This window comes from Mytilus galloprovincialis, chromosome 3, assembly GCF_965363235.1.
Source record: "Mytilus galloprovincialis chromosome 3, xbMytGall1.hap1.1, whole genome shotgun sequence".
NCBI lineage: Eukaryota > Metazoa > Mollusca > Bivalvia > Mytilida > Mytilidae > Mytilus > Mytilus galloprovincialis.
Genome location: NC_134840.1, coordinates 21,047,883 through 21,064,392, shown reverse-complemented (window position 1 = coordinate 21,064,392; position 16,510 = coordinate 21,047,883). Strand labels below are relative to the sequence as shown.

Here is a 16,510-nt window from a genome sequence, read left to right as displayed (position 1 = left end):
CATTTGTAAACTTGAAGTGTTAAATTTTTGTAAACTTTTTTTTCAGATGTACACTCTCCTTTGTCTTTACAATTGTATACAAATGATGAAATAAAAGAGAAACATTTTTTTGTGGTGACGAAAGAGTTAATGAATGGAAAAATGAAAAATGTAATGAGTATAAGAACAATATAGATAGAAATAAAGTTGATAATATATGTAATAGATTGTGTGCATAATTATGTAAATGATGTAAATGATGTTGCGAAATATGATATGAATAACATTGTTACTGATATTTGTGATACTTTAACCGAATCTGCCAAGGCAACATTCGGAACATCAACATTTGATAAAACCATGTTTGCTCAAAGAACCAGTTTAGTAAAGACTGGTACAATAAAGATTGTAAAAACGCGCGACGAGAATTTAGAAAATCTCAGAGTTTATCTTTTATATAAGCTTTGGATTTCAAATATTTTGGCCACGAGCATCATTGAAGAGACATGTATTGTGGAAATGCGCATCTGGCGGATGTTAATATTAAGAATCATAATACTGAAATGAGTAAAAAGATGAAGGGATTAAAAACAAAAAATCCAAAAGAATTTTGGAAATTGTTTAATAGAGGTAGAAAAAGAGAAAAAAAGCAATATTTCACTGCAAAACTTATTTGAATTTTTCAAGGACTTAAACAAAAATAAGGTCGCAAATGAGTTTTAGATAGAAAACGATGTAAATTCTGATACAGTAAATGAAAATTTGAATTGTCCAATAACCCGGGATGAAATTTTGAAAGTGTAAAAATACTAAAAAATAATAAATCACCGGGTGAATACCAAGTTATTAATGTGTATATTGCTTCTTCTCTTGATTGTATGGTTGATATTTATGTACATTTATTTAATATTGTATTTAACGAAACAAACCGGACATATATTTAATACAGTTAATTGCTATTAATTAGTATTGCAATGTACATTGTGTTTAAATGTAATATCATTATTTAGTTCTATTATAATCTTAAATCAATCCTATTTCTATCTTATTTTTGAGATATAGTTTTTCAAATATGGCGTCATGTTTTAGCTGTTTCATTTGAATTTCTGAAACATTTTTACGTTGTGTTTCCGTTGTGTCGTTTGATTTCTCCTATATTTGAGTGTGAATTCACATTACTATAAGACGTGTCACGGTACTTTTCTATCCTAAATTCATGTATTTGGTTTTGATGTTATATTTGTTATTCTCATCGAATTTTGTCTAATACTTAGTCTGTTGCTGTGTGTGTTACATTTTAATGTTGTGTCGTTGTTCTCCTCTTATATGTAATGCGTTTCTTTCAGTTTTAGTTTGTTACCCCGATTTTGTTTTTTGTCCATAGATTTACGCGTTTTGAACAGCGGTTGCCTTTATGTATTTGATACGGGAATCTTGCCTGAGGCTTGGCTTATTGGAAATATAATACATATTTTCAAAAACAAGGGGAGTAAATTAGACGCAAAAAATTATAGGCCGATTACATTTTTGTCTTGTCTAGGGAAAGTTTTCACATCAATTCTTAACGACAGACTTGGGAATTTTATTGAAAATTATAACATCTTAAATGAAAACCAAGCAGGTTTTCCGACAACGTTATTCCACAACAGATCATGTTTTTGCATTATATGCTTTATTAGAATTATTACGGGTAAAAATAAACTCATCATAGATACCAGGACTAAATTTAGTATATATGCCAGACGCGCGTTTCGTCCACAAAAGACTCATCAGTGACGCTCGAATCCAAAAAAAAAAAGATAAAAAGGCCAAATGAAGTACGAAGTTTAAGAGCATTGAGGACAAAATTTCCTAAAAGTTTTGCCAAATACAGCTAAGGTAATCTATGCCTGAGATAGAAAAGCCTTAGTATTTCAAAAAATTCAAAAATTGTAAACAGTAAATTTATAAATATACCCATATCAATGACAATTCATGTCAGCACAAAAAGTGCTGACTACTGGGCTTGTGATACCCTCGAGGAAATAAATCTCCACCAGCAGTGGCTTCGACCCAGTGGTTGTAAATAAACTCATACCAGGACTAAATTTAGTATATACGCCAGACGCGCGTTTCGTCCACAAAAGACTCATCAGTGACGCTCGAACCAAAAAAGTTAAAAAGGCCAAGTTTAAGAGCATTGAAGACGAAAATTCCTAAAAGTTTTGCCAAATACAGCTATGCCTGAGGCAGAAGAGCCTTAACATTTAAAAAAAAATCAAAAATTTGTAAACAGTAAATTTATAAATATACCCATATCAATGACAATTCATGTCAGCACAAAAAGTGCTGACTACTGGGCTTGTGATACCCTCAGGGAAATAAATCTCCATCAGCAGTGGCATCGACCCAGTGGTTGTAAAACAACTCACCATAGATACCAGGACTAAATTTAGTATTTACGCCAGACACGCGTCTCGTCCACAAAAGACTCATCAGTGACGCTCGAATCTAAAAACGTTAAAAAGGCCAAATGATGTACGAAGTTTAAGAGCAAAAAGAAGAAATTATTTTGTGTATTTGTCGACTTCGAAAAAGCTTTTGATTTTATTCATCGAAACTCATTATTTTTCAAACTGATATGAAATCATGTGAACGGAAAATTTCTAAGAATTATTAAAAATATGTATGATGATGTCAAATCTAGAATTGTTCATAATTCAGAAGTTTCTGAAATCTTTACTTGTGAATCAGGAGTTAGTAAAGGGGAAAACCTTTCTCCTTTACTTTTCTCCTTATATCTAAATGATTTACAAGAATTTTTTGAATAAATTCTAATATTAAAGGAATTCAGTCTGTAACAAAAGATATTGAAATGAACTTTTTGTATATTTTAATTTTTTCTGTTATTGTATGCCGATGACACAATACTACTTGTTGAATTTAGCCATACGTTACCATGTATGTTGGACAAATTTTCTGAATATTGTAAACAATGGAAATTGAAAATTACTATAAATAAAACGATAATTATGATATTTTCAAAAGGTAGAATACCTAGAAACTTGTTATTTAATATAGATGGAAATGAAATTGAGATAGTCAGTAGCTATAAATATCTTGGTATTATATTTTCTAGAAGTGGCTCATTTCTTTCCACCAGAAAATTTCTACGTGACCAGGCTATTAAAGTAATGTATGCTTTAATAAAAAAAAATCAGATTAAATAACTTGTCGATCGACTGCCAACTTGATATGTTTGGTAAGGCTATTGTTCCTATACTAACTTATTGGTGTGGGATATGGGGATTTGAAAATTTAGATATTCTTGAGAGAGTTCATTTGCGGTTTTGCAAACACATATTGAGGTTAAAAAATTCAACCCCCAATGTTATGGTCTATGGGGAATTGGAAAGATATCCGATTTTAGTTAACGTCAAGTCACGTGTGATTAATTTCTGGTGTCGTTTACAAGAAGGGAAAGAGAGCAAAATATCATGTTTAGTACAACAATGTTTTTAAATTTGAACACTATTAATCAGTACTACCATTTAATCTATTAATAACCTTATGTAAATTTAGATGTGGAAATAACCGTTTGCCCATTGAGACGGGAAGGTAGCGCAATATCCCAAAATCTGAAAGATCTGTGAAAGTCTATACACCTGGTTAATACAACTATATGATTATTTATCATTTGTGTAAATATTTATCATATTAATTTGTATTTCACACATGCTATATCTTATATATTTTATACATATTATTGTAATATCTTCTCTGTAAAAGAGGGACGAAAGATACCAAAGGGACAGTCAAACTCATCAATCTAAAACAACTGACAACGCCATGACTAAAAATGAAAAAGACAAACAAACAACAGTACACACGACACAACATAGAAAACTAAAGAATAAACAACACGAACCCCACCAAAAAAATAGGGGTGATCTCAGGTGCTTCGGAAGGGTAAGCAGATCCTGCTCCACATGTGGCACCCGTCGTGTTGCTGATGTGATAACAAATCCGGTAAATAGTCTAATTCGGTAGGTCACATTCATGAAAGGGAAGGGGATTGAAGTTACGACGAAAGGAACATATCCGATATCATTTGTGAAACGGTTATTCCATAACGGTCAACCAACTCGTGATGGCGTCCGTAAAATTTACGAAGGGATGATTTCAACTTCACCATTTTGAACTCTTGGTTTAATAGCTTCCTTGTGAACAGCAACCCTCTATCAAGAAAATCATGATAGGAAATGCAAGCACGGGAATATCGTATCAATTGGGAGATATATACCCCGTATGCAGGTGCTGCTGGAATGTTGCTACTTAGAAATAGAACGTTCACAATTGGAAAGCTGAAATCATCTATTTTGTCGTAAAGTTTTGTTTTCAACCGACCCTCAATGTCAATTTCTAGATGTGAGTCAAGATATGAGGCCGACTTAACTGTATCTGTAGTATCCTTTATCTCTAGCTCGATTGGATAGATGCGTTCCACATAGTCACCAAATTTTGAATTATTTAGTGAAAGAACATCATCTATATAGCGAAAAGTGGAGTTAAAGGATATTGCTAACTTTTTATCTTTCTTCCTAAGAAGTTCCTGTATGAAGTCAGCCTCATAATAATAAAGAAACAAGTCGGCAAGTAGAGGGGCACAGTTTGTTCCCATTGGAATGCCGACAGTCTGTTGAAAAACACGTCCTCCGAACGTAACAAATATGTTGTCAATCAAGAAATCAGGCATCTTGATAATATCAGTTTCAGAGAATTTTTTGTTGAAATCAGAGTGATCCTTTACAATGTAGGATTTATTTCTCCCTAAAACAAGATACTTGTATCTACGTTGGCCATTCTTTTTTACGAAGCAAAGCAATACCAACTCTTTCAATTTGTCTTTTAGTTTGGAATGTGGAATACTAGTGTAAAGAGTAAAAAAGTCAAATGTTTTAATACTGTTACAAGATGAAGAGAGTTAGATTGTATGTATTCTAAATATGTATTTGGTTTATGAGAATAAAGATCATTGAATTGCATTCATTCATGTAGAAGAAACGCGCGTCTGGCGTATTAAATAATCCTTGTACATTTGATAACTGTTAATTACATATTTAATTTTAAAGTTTACTGAATACAATTTCTTCTTTATATCAAAATACTGTAATATTAAGTACAACATTTCCATTGACAATGATAAGAAATCAATCATACTCATCTTTCATTGAAATTAAAACAAACATAATAAACTTGAAACTAAAAACATATGCTTTTAAGTTAAATTGAATTATGAATCATATGTTGAATTTATAGAGACAGTTTGACAGCTTGGGGTTAGAGAAAATTGAACGACAATTACAGCATACGAAACTATTGTCCCAAACACCTGAAATAAAACAAGAATACATTTATAAGAGTGAATAACTTAAATGTATACTTTTTATTTGTACTATCTACTAGACATGTTATTACAATAAACATTTCAAATATCCATAATATTGTTAAGGAAAAAATGCAATTAATTCTTTTTTGAAAATTATTTTTTAAGAGCTGATCAAACCGAAAAATCTAAAACGTGTAGTCAAATCCGGACAAGAAAACTTTTTGAACTTGAACTTATTCAATGTTCAAGTAAGTCAAAACATAGTTAGCTCTATGTTTGTATGTGTCTTAAGCATTCTGTTGGAGGAAAACCCCGAATCTCAATTTTAGACTCAATTTTACCTTCTTGAATATCCAAAACGGTAAATTAAACAGCATGTATATTTAAAATTGAGAATCAGATTTTTTTTTTGTCGAAAATTGAATTCAAACCAAGCTTGAAGTAGAGTTACGAGTTTCAATCCCAATAATATGAGAAATAGTAAGACGTCAGTGATGTCCTATCGGGGAAGGATATGATGAAATCAAGAATTTGAAATTAAATTTTAGTCTGTTTTTATCTCGATTACCATAAGAATTCTTCAAATATTTTAACATATTCTCTATTATTAATCCTTAAAACCTTTATAATATATATTTTGCCTTCATATGAAACTGCAGAATTATTTGATTGCAGATTAACAATATGCTGGTATTAGAAGAAGGAGTTACTAGAATCGGCGTTGTCATTGTCACCATACCATTAAGTTTATAGTCTGCTTTGCATAGCTCTATAGGTAATGTTTTTTTTTTTTTCATTTTTATAGGAGAGGAATTATGTTCAATACTCAGTTACTTACCATAAGTATTGTTGAATGGTCGATTACAAATAAGCCATACACATTAATACCTATGTTTGTACCTGTTAGTCTGGATATGAATATTTGAATCTGTGGATGAATATAGACAACAAATTACCGTTTAAACTATAGTCATATAATACTCTAAATCTTAAAATGTTAGATATAGGTTTAAAATAACTGAATTGCTAGATTTTATCATACAAGAACCATACGTGAATTTTCTTGTGAATGAAACTCGTTTATCGTAGAAGAAACATTAAACATGTACTGCTAATAAATTTAGTCATCCAATATTATTATTTTAATATTTTTTTGGATGCAGCGACCTTAACAATGACATATCTCGTCATAATTGGGTCACCTCACAGCGTAACTGCGAGGGGAAACCGAGATGAAAGAATTTAAAAGGTAAATAGTGATAATTTAAATATCAAACAACAAATTAAAAATACCAATTAATTTAACAATTGTTATGAAAAGGTTTAATTAACACAAATGAACGCAGGGGAAATATGTATAAAACTTATATGCTCTTTCTATTTACTTTTTTCACGTTGTCCATAACTCTGTGTTGTTTGGTTATTAATGTTACTGACTTGATATTCATAACTGAAACATACGTCAATTAGGATATAGATATCCTTAATAGATCAGAAACCAATAATATACTTTTTATTATAACTTTGTATTCACTATTCATTACTTTATTTATATACATACATACTGGAATCAAAGTTCAAACATACATTTAAACTATTTGTAGAAACAAAAACTTACCTGACTGATGATCTGTGGAGATTGTTTGGACATATTTATTTGATATAGGTCATCCAATGGCTCGTGTGCCTAAAACGTTAATTGAAATCAATTTTGTAGACAGATAATGTATTGTTGTAGGCTTAGATATAGGAAGATGTGGTGTGAGTGCCAATGAGACAACTCTCCATACAAATAACAATTTAAAAAGTAAACCATTATAGGTTAAAGTACGGCCTTCAACACGGAGCCTTAGCTCACACCGAACAACAAGCTATAAAGGGCCCCAAAATTACTAGTGTAAAACCATTCAAACGGGAAAACCAACGGTCTAATCTATATAAACAAAACGAGAAACACGTATATATTACATAAACAAACGACAACTACTGTACATCAGATTCCTGACTTAGGACAGGTGCAAACATTTGCAGCGGGATTAAACGTTTTAATGGATCCAAACCTTCTCCCTTTTTCTGAAACAATAGCATAACATCACAACAAAGAAAAACATACGATAAAATATCAATTGGCAGACTTAACTCAATCAAAAAACGTATTAAAATGTTAGTGGACAGTTTCAGAAATGAACAAAAGATTTCACATATTTTAGCTCGGAGTGACTTTTTGTCCGGCTAGCCGGACGAATAGTGGCATGAATATTTGTCCGGCCATTGCAATGCGCATGTCACTTTATCTACACGGACGCAAGTGCGTGTAGTATTATCTTCAGCAGCACAGCTTTAGACATAATAATTTTGTACCTTCTTCAGCTAGACCAAATCCTTTACGTTTGAGTCAAACATGACCCGAGTTTGTTTTACAAGTAATCCTTCTCTCTTTTTACAATGTAAAGCCGTCGTTTGAATTGTTTTACATTTGTGATTTCGGGGCCTTTTATTGCTGACTAAGCGGGATTGGCTTTGTTAATTGTTTAAGGCAGTATGCTGACCTATAGCTGTTTATTTCTTTTTTTTTCATTTGGTCTTTTGTGAAGAGTTGTCTCATTGTCAATTATACGACATCTTCCTTTTCATATATTATCCAACATTTTTTGTTTTTTTTCTCATAAAAAAACTGTATACCTCATATTTGATACCAAGGAACAATCTAGAATAGTAAAATATTCCTACATAATAATTTTTTGTTAAAATCCTATCATAAGATGACACTTCTAAAAATATTTGTTTAACATGAATGAAGTTTTCATCACTTCATCGTTCACTTATAGAAGTGGGAAAGTCAATACTCATATAATAGAATATTATATTTATACATCACTTTTTGTTGCGAAAACAGAAATACATTTAAGGTAACAGGTAAGCGAATGGGAAATCTCATGGATTTTTGTGAAATTTTGCACACAATTTGAGTTATTGGAACTTTATACATGGTATATGAACATTGAGAACTTATTGAAGTTACTTTCAAATTTTCCGATATACAGCAAATAAAACATTCGTTAGGGATGAGTGCAAACCTAAAGGATGCACGTTACTATTAAAGATTGGGGAAATTGAAAAAAATAGTTGCAGTTACCTTTTCTCAAAAACGTGTCCTTCTATTATTATTTTTTAAAGTAATTGCCACTAAAATTTACGTTTTATTAATATGAAAATCATAAGGGGTAAACGAGTTTGTGTTGCTGGAAAATCAGTCAAGTCTCCTTGTAAAATATAAAAACATCAGAAAAAAACATTTGTAGCGATGACGTCACGAATATTTTTGCCTTTACTGCACTTTTTCCACGCTGTATTCAACTATTCATACTCCAAAATATAATTCGGTGGCTTATTCTATACATTTGGACAAATCTTTTTCGAATATTTTTTTTATATATCTCAGAGAAAATAAACGTTATATATATAAATCTGTTGTAGAGTCGAAATGGTTTACACGTACTTATAATATAATTATTTGTGTGGCTGCATCTTACATTAATTTGTAGTATCATTTACAATAGATAATTCTGCTGATCTGTAACACTTCCATCTTCATGCCTTATATATCATGTACTGTGTTACGACGCTAGATTAAAAACTGACGAGGAAAGGTAATACCCGGCCACCGAAAGCACTAGACTGGTTTAAGTCATACTTGTTTGAACGAAGCCAACAAGTTAAGGTCAATAACGTCATGTCTAATACTAAATGCATAACAACTGGTGTACCACAAGGCTCTATTCTAGGCCCTCTGGTATTTGTTTTATATATCAAAATCATAACTTACGTTCAGCTGATGAAAAACTATTAAATCTTCCAAAACCAAAAACATTTTTTTTAAAGAAAACATTTACATATTCAGGTTCTCAAATATGGAACAGTTAACCAAATAAAATAAAAATGAGTAAGTAATACACTTGTATCTTTTAAAACAGAATGTTACAAATATTTCATCAATTGTGCAAATTAATATGCTTTTTCATTATTATTTAGATACAATTGTATATTGTGTATAATATATCATTATGATACTATATGTACTTATAAATATGTTATTATTATTATTTTGAGTATTCTCAGGAAGATTAGTTTTAACTAATGGGATCATCCTCTTGAAATAAAGATTATTTATTTAATTTATTTATTTATTATTGTAGAGCCTAGGTGGTCTAGCGCGTCGAGCATAGTACAAGTCGATTCGAAGCCACGATATCTCAGTATTATGAGTTCGAATCCTAGTGATGGAAGAACAAAAAATTGCGAAAGCAAATTTACAAATCCAAATTTGTTGGGCTGATGTTTAGACGAATTATATATATATAAAGAACTGTTTCGATGTTCATGCGCAATTCCTCGTGCTATAGTTGTATATAAATTCCGTAAAATTCCGCGAGATTATCCATTTAGGTACCTGTACCCTTAAAAATCCAGAATAAATACAATTATTCTTTGTAGAAAGTAAGACACAGTTCATTATTCTATTGTGCTGTATTTGTGTTCTATAGTAGATTAATTTAAGGTCTTTGTTGTTATTCTGCGGTTTACATGTTGAAGTGCACTTATGTATTATTCATTTATGTATTACTGTAAACATGTAACATGATGTTGTCATTTTAGCGGTATTTTTAACATTGCCATATAATCGGGAGTTTTAACTAGCCATAAAACTAGGTTCAACTCACCATTTTTTTTTCAAAATGTCCTGTACCAAATCAGGAATATGGCAGTTGTAATCATATAGTTCGTTTATATGTATGTTGGGATAAGATTCTTAATATAAAAAAGAAGATGTGGTATGATTGCCAATGAGACAACTATCCACAAAAGACCAAAATGACACAGACATTAACAACTATAGGTCACCGTACGGCCTTCAACAATGAGCAAAGCCCATACCGCATAGTTTACTTAAATTTGTTCATTTTGATTCTTTATATTCTGGACCTAAACAATCTCACATTGTATGTATGTTCTTTCAGTCTTACCCGTTATACTAAAAAATCAATCCAAATACACTTTGGATCACACAATATTTGAAATTCCAACTTTGAAAACACAGGTATTTTATAAAATGAATGAATATTGTTATACTATATACATACTAAGTAAAAGGGATTTTTGCTAGATATAAATTTAAGATTGTATCTTCATAGTGTTTGCTATTTTAGGTTTTCAGATCTGATTATTTTCCACTTGGAGATGCGGTTCAGTATGTTAGAGGTTATGGTGACCTTATAGGTAGAACGAATTTCTTATGCAACAATATGCTTACCGCCTGACACATATAAGCTCCCATGAAAGTGATGACAAACATAACAATGACTACAACCATCATAACACCAGCCAAAGCACAAATATCAACAGTATCAAGACTGCGCATGGTTGCACCATATAGAGTGAGACATACCATTGGTATTCCATACACATACGTCATTCCACCGATATGTCTAAACATGAGGTTCCCAACTTTAACTAGTTCTACTATACATTCATGTTGAAGTCGTAAGCTTTCTAGATCGTCAAGTTGCTGGACATTGATAATATCACGAATCCGTCGTGTCACGTTCTTAAATTCTTGTTTTAGTAAGCTAGTGTTTAAAAGTAAAAGTACAGTGTTTGATATCGCAATCCCATTATGGAGAATTCCTAACACACCAAAGGCTACTGTAACAATGTAAAACGTTATTCCATTTGATTGATCGAACGGTGTAAAATTTGAAGTCACAAGCAAACCTTTCAATTCAAGGTAGAGCACGCTCCAAATGAAAATGAGTGCATAAATCAGTAAAAGCCCACAAATGATCAAAAGAATTCTCCGGATCACCTTTCTTTTATGTGAAATATTAAAACTTACTCCATAGTCCACATTATATTTGTTAAGTGTGGATAGAAAAGTTTGCAAATACTTACAGTTTGAATAGAAATATATGAAAGAGAAAACCGTAACGTTGGCATAATAATAAAGGTATGCGATCAGACCAATCGTCTTGTACAACTGTCTTGAGTCATTCCTAAAAACTGTTAAATATCTGGCGGACAAAACAAAAATTAATACCTGTACCAGTATACAGTATGTAAAGTGAATTGTAAATGCATATTTTCTACCCCTTTTCTGACGTTGTGAATAAGATCCAAAAATTTCTAAAAATCGAATTAATGGTTTGAATGCATCACTTGCCCTTTCTTCTTCAATTTCTTTCTTTGTTCCGTCCATACCTGTAGATTGCACACTAGGATCGTGTAGAGGCTTTATTCTGGTTATATCATTCATCGTGAAGGAAATATTATGTACACAGTCCTACAGTATAAATCCTCACTTCTTTAAAAAAAAATGTGTAATATAGCAATTACGTTTAACTCATTTTAACTTCTTCCTATGTGCTCTCGTGAAAACAATGGCCATGAAATAATCTTCGAAAATTGTAAAAACAATTAATCTCCAATAAAAAAAGGGAATTATTTACCTTAATAAACTATCCAATAATGAATAGCAAAAAGTCAACATTAGAACTGTTTTAATTCCTATAATGATTTGATTGCACGTCTGTCGTAAAACAAAATCTGGTATCAATGATTAGTATAATTATGTCTAAAAATCATTTTGGTTATAGAAATAAAGTCTTTACAATATATGTCGGTTTTCTGAGTTATCATCACATCCTTTAAAATTGACATTTAAGATGAGTTTTTATTCTTAATAGAGACGTCGAAATTGTGTAGAATAATGTAAACATTGTACAAGGAATTTTATGTTCATCTTTATAGCAGCTGAATCGATTACAAGGGGAGGGGGCATCCTTCGATATTCGATGTGTTTCCGACATCCTTTTTCCATTTTTAAAAAAAAATAAGACTTTTTTCGACTATAATGACGGATATTTGTGAGTAACAACTATTTTCCCGAGTACAATAAAGAATTCGGACATGTTCATTTGTTGATAAAGTAGGCGGTTCTTGATAATCAAAATGTTGTAATGAAAAATTTTGCCGATATTCTGCATGTTTGACCTAATTCCCAAAACTAGTATCGAAGAGTTTGCAAAATTGAGATTACCAATAATATTGAGTGATGGCTCATTTATTTTCCTACTTTATTTAGTCTTTGGTGGACTATTTTGTATAATCAAAAACCTCATATAACTAGCATAAGTAAAATTCTTACCTTGAAGCGACATGATGGTGGTCCAATTTTTATCGCCGACACCCTTGCGTGATGATGTAGATCCCCCCCTCCTTGGATTATTGGTATGATGAAATTGGAATAGCATTGTCGTCGAATTAAAACGTCAAAACCGTTCTATATCAAACTTTATTCTGTTCTATATCAAACTTTATTCCACTGCACTTATATCTCTACTTCAACATACATGTGCGTATTTGGTGCATTCTTTTCTTCAAAATTGGCTATATAAATTATGGTAATCAGCTCTTTTCATGTATTGAAACTGAAAATTAATGACTTTTGGTTTTCTTGAAAATAATAGACCCATGTACTTAGTGTGTGTACTTTTGAAACTGTGAATTCAAAAAAAAATCTTGGATAATAATTTTTGTGGATTGAGGAAAACTGTTTTTCGTAGATATTTGATTTCGTGACTTTGTTGAATTCATACGAGCATATAGAAAATTGGTACCGCGTTCAACATTCAAATTCATTCATGGTTTACCCAAACACACGAGATCATTGCCAAAAACTAAAAATGACGAGATTTTATAGATCAACATCACGAGTTAATTTAACGATTTAGAATATCTGTTTCACGGTTGATAGCAGATATGATCCTAATGTTGTAACTTATCAAATTCCCTTTGCAAACGTATGAATTATAAGAAATATTAAGTATTTTCTTATTACAGCCGAAGTTTACCTTACACTGCTACTTTTGCATAGGTACTACTTCTGTACTAAAAATATGTAGTACTGGAAATTTACTCTTAATATTTAGTACTATTTCTTGACTTTGAAAAAATGTATTATTAAGGTACCTGTATTTTACAGTACTTGATTTGTACTAAATATTACTACAAAATTTGATACGGAAATAATAGCAACAGTGTTCACAATATTCCATTTGTTGATAATCATAACATAATGAATTAGACAAACTTTCAAAATGCTGAAAATGTAACGTTGTAACCAAAACACTGTAATACTTAAATTTAAAGTACAAATCAAGTACTTTAAAATACAGGTACCTAAAAACAACAATAATTCAAAAGTAACAAAATAGGACTGAATATTAAAAGACGATTTCCAGTACTACGGCTGTTTGGTACAGAAATAGTACCTATGCAAGTAGCTGTGCAACCATATTTGGCACAATTTAAAAAAAGGGTCCTCAATGCTCTTCAAGATTATACTTGTTTGATTTTCTAACTATTTTGACATGAGCCTCACATATGAGTTTTATAACGAAACGTGCGACTGACGTATCAAATTATAAGCCTGGTACCTATAATAACTATTGACTTATGTACCTTTTTATATGTGTACCTATTATGTATGTTTTGTTTTGTTCAGACATTGTTGTCAATATATAATTGCATTATATGCGAATGTCATACAAGTGAAATGTTTAGTTAGCTATTAACATAGGCTTAATTATTTTCTACACAAGGAAATGCCTGTACCAAGTCAGGAATATGACAATTGTTTCCCATTCGCTTGAGCTTTTGATAATGCAATTTGAGATGGGACTTTCCGATTTGATTTTTCAGTCGCGTTCTGAATGTTTGTTATTTTACTTTATACACGACAATTGAATACAAATATTAGGATGCAAAATCTCCAAGCAAAACCTTCACAATAAACACATTGTCTTAAAGACATCTACCTTTTTAAACAATGACTGACTGGTTTTGTAATCTAAACATTTTCACACATTCTTTGACTAACTTTCGAAGTAAAAGTACAGATTCATACTTGTGCTGCGAGTGAACGTGACTAGTAGTATTGTAATTCTCTTTTTCTTTTCTATTTCATTTGGTGTGTATTGTTAAACTTTCGTTTGTGTTTATTTTTTTTATTTTGTGAGCTACCAATTTCGGTAATGAACATGATTTGTAACGTGTTTTGAATTAATACTCTGTTGATAATTTAAGACTCTAAGATTAATCAACAATTTCGTACTGGATACATCAACCATTGGTTGTGCTACTTGAACTTTTGTTTTGTTGAAGTGTCTTCAAACTTTTTTAATACTAGATTTTCTTATATAAATCCTTTCATATAAATGGGCAAACATACAGGTACTATAACAAAAGAATATTCCAATTTGCTTCTTTTTAATATTAGGACATTATTTGTATTATATATATTTAAAATATGGAATATGACTTGAAAAAAAAATATTCCTAACGCTTATCATTCGCATAAATATTTTATATTGATTTTGTTAAGAGTTGTTTATAATCAATTCCTAACACTTGAAATAACGTATCTCATTTAAGGCATTAAAAGCCAAATCAAGCACCAGTAAAACTGAAGTTGAAAATATAGAATGATGTGGTAAAATTAAACGCCATGCACAAATAGATATCAGCATCTCGATAAAAAGCTTATTTTCTAATGTTTTGATCAATAAATGTCATTAAATGGTGAATGGAAGCATAAATACAAAACGTACATTAAAACAATGACCCTCATTCGTAATGTGTTCTCAATTTTCGTTTATTTGCGTTGACAAATTGATGTTTTGAAAGCATTTAATAAAAACAAAGTCACTAATGTAGTATTCTAACCCCACTGGATCGATTGCCAAGGTGCGGGGAAATACTGCTAAAGGACATTAAATGCTAAACGATTTAAAGTACTTATAACACAGATTTCCTGAGACATATGAATTTCTACTTCTGAATTTGGTGATTCGTTTATCAAGCAACTATATATTATTTATTTGTTTTGCGCAATAGGTTTAAGCAACACATTGAATTGTTTTACTAAACCTAATGGACACGTCTACCTAATAATATTCTGTCGACGGTGGGTAGATTCAGTTCATTAACGTGATAAACGCACCTCTCCTTAAAGCTGTCAAATGCATGTTCACCGATTTTAATCAAAGTCTCATATTTGATTTATAATATCATTAAAAGTCTAAAATAAACAATTTGCAGGGCACAGACATGAACATACGTAGCTTCGTTTCGTGTGTATTTTAGTCTAGATGCCATCTAATTAATTATCGAGTTGACCTCTAAAGTCATCCGATGACCATATAGATATAAAAAAAATTAAACAATCTCGTGTTGTTGGATTTTTCTAGGTCTATTTAATTTCATATTATCCATGTATTATAGATGAAAAATAAATGTTTATCGTCATTTTTACCGGTTTAAGAATGATTTTTTGTGGATCCAATCAGTCAATCAAATGATTTACCTTTGTTTCACTTTCAATGTTGACATTCTTTTCCTTTAAATAACTATACCCATACAATTCACGTGTTATCCATCTCAAGCTATAGGGTTAAATTGAAGTTCACATGAAAACGGATTCAATGAGGTCGAATTATTCACTTGCAAGTGAATAATTCATAATCAATGATTTTTAGCTTATTTTGACAAAATTGAACCATACTGGCTGTTTAAAGCGAATTCTTATTTCACTATTTGCATTTCACTAATGACTGAGCAAAACAAATAATATGTTAGATTTTTTATATATCTCGTAGGTAGTGCCCCTTTAACATTTTGTATATAAGTAACGCAGCAACTTGTTTTTTTTAAATCCGTTGCGTTCAAAACATTACGTTAAAGCGTTCCTGGTGAATGTAAATCCAGAAAAAACGCGTCGGACACCAAAAATTTATAAAATGTTATTTTTTTTTATTTTCTAATACATGTACTTGCAAAATAAATGTAGATTTCATTAAATTTGCAATGAAATTTAGTAAAATCACTGCCTTCAAAATGTAAACAATACATGCTTTGTCATGAGGTAGGTTTTGAAACTCCATGTATTGTTATGAACGAAAAACATTTGGACCACTATGAAAAGAATGTACTTTGGGAAAGAAAAGAAAAGGTTCTTAACTTAAACGCCACTTATTCGGAAATAACATGGCTCATTATTTCTAAATCAACTCTTCCCCCCTCTTGCATGCGTCTTACTATTGAATTTAT

The 16,510-nt window shown here is 31.0% G+C and overlaps 1 long non-coding RNA gene across 1 annotated transcript; it reads right to left on the bottom strand.

Annotated features, from left to right (window-relative positions):
• Positions 1–5,111: 5,111 nt before the first annotated feature.
• On the bottom strand, positions 5,112–11,888 carry LOC143066350 (uncharacterized). The gene is made up of 4 exons (XR_012975569.1): positions 10,659–11,888; positions 6,966–7,034; positions 6,186–6,275; positions 5,112–5,350 (listed from the first exon to the last, which is right to left on the bottom strand). It is a non-coding gene; the product is annotated as an uncharacterized LOC143066350 (long non-coding RNA).
• Positions 11,889–16,510: the final 4,622 nt, after the last annotated feature.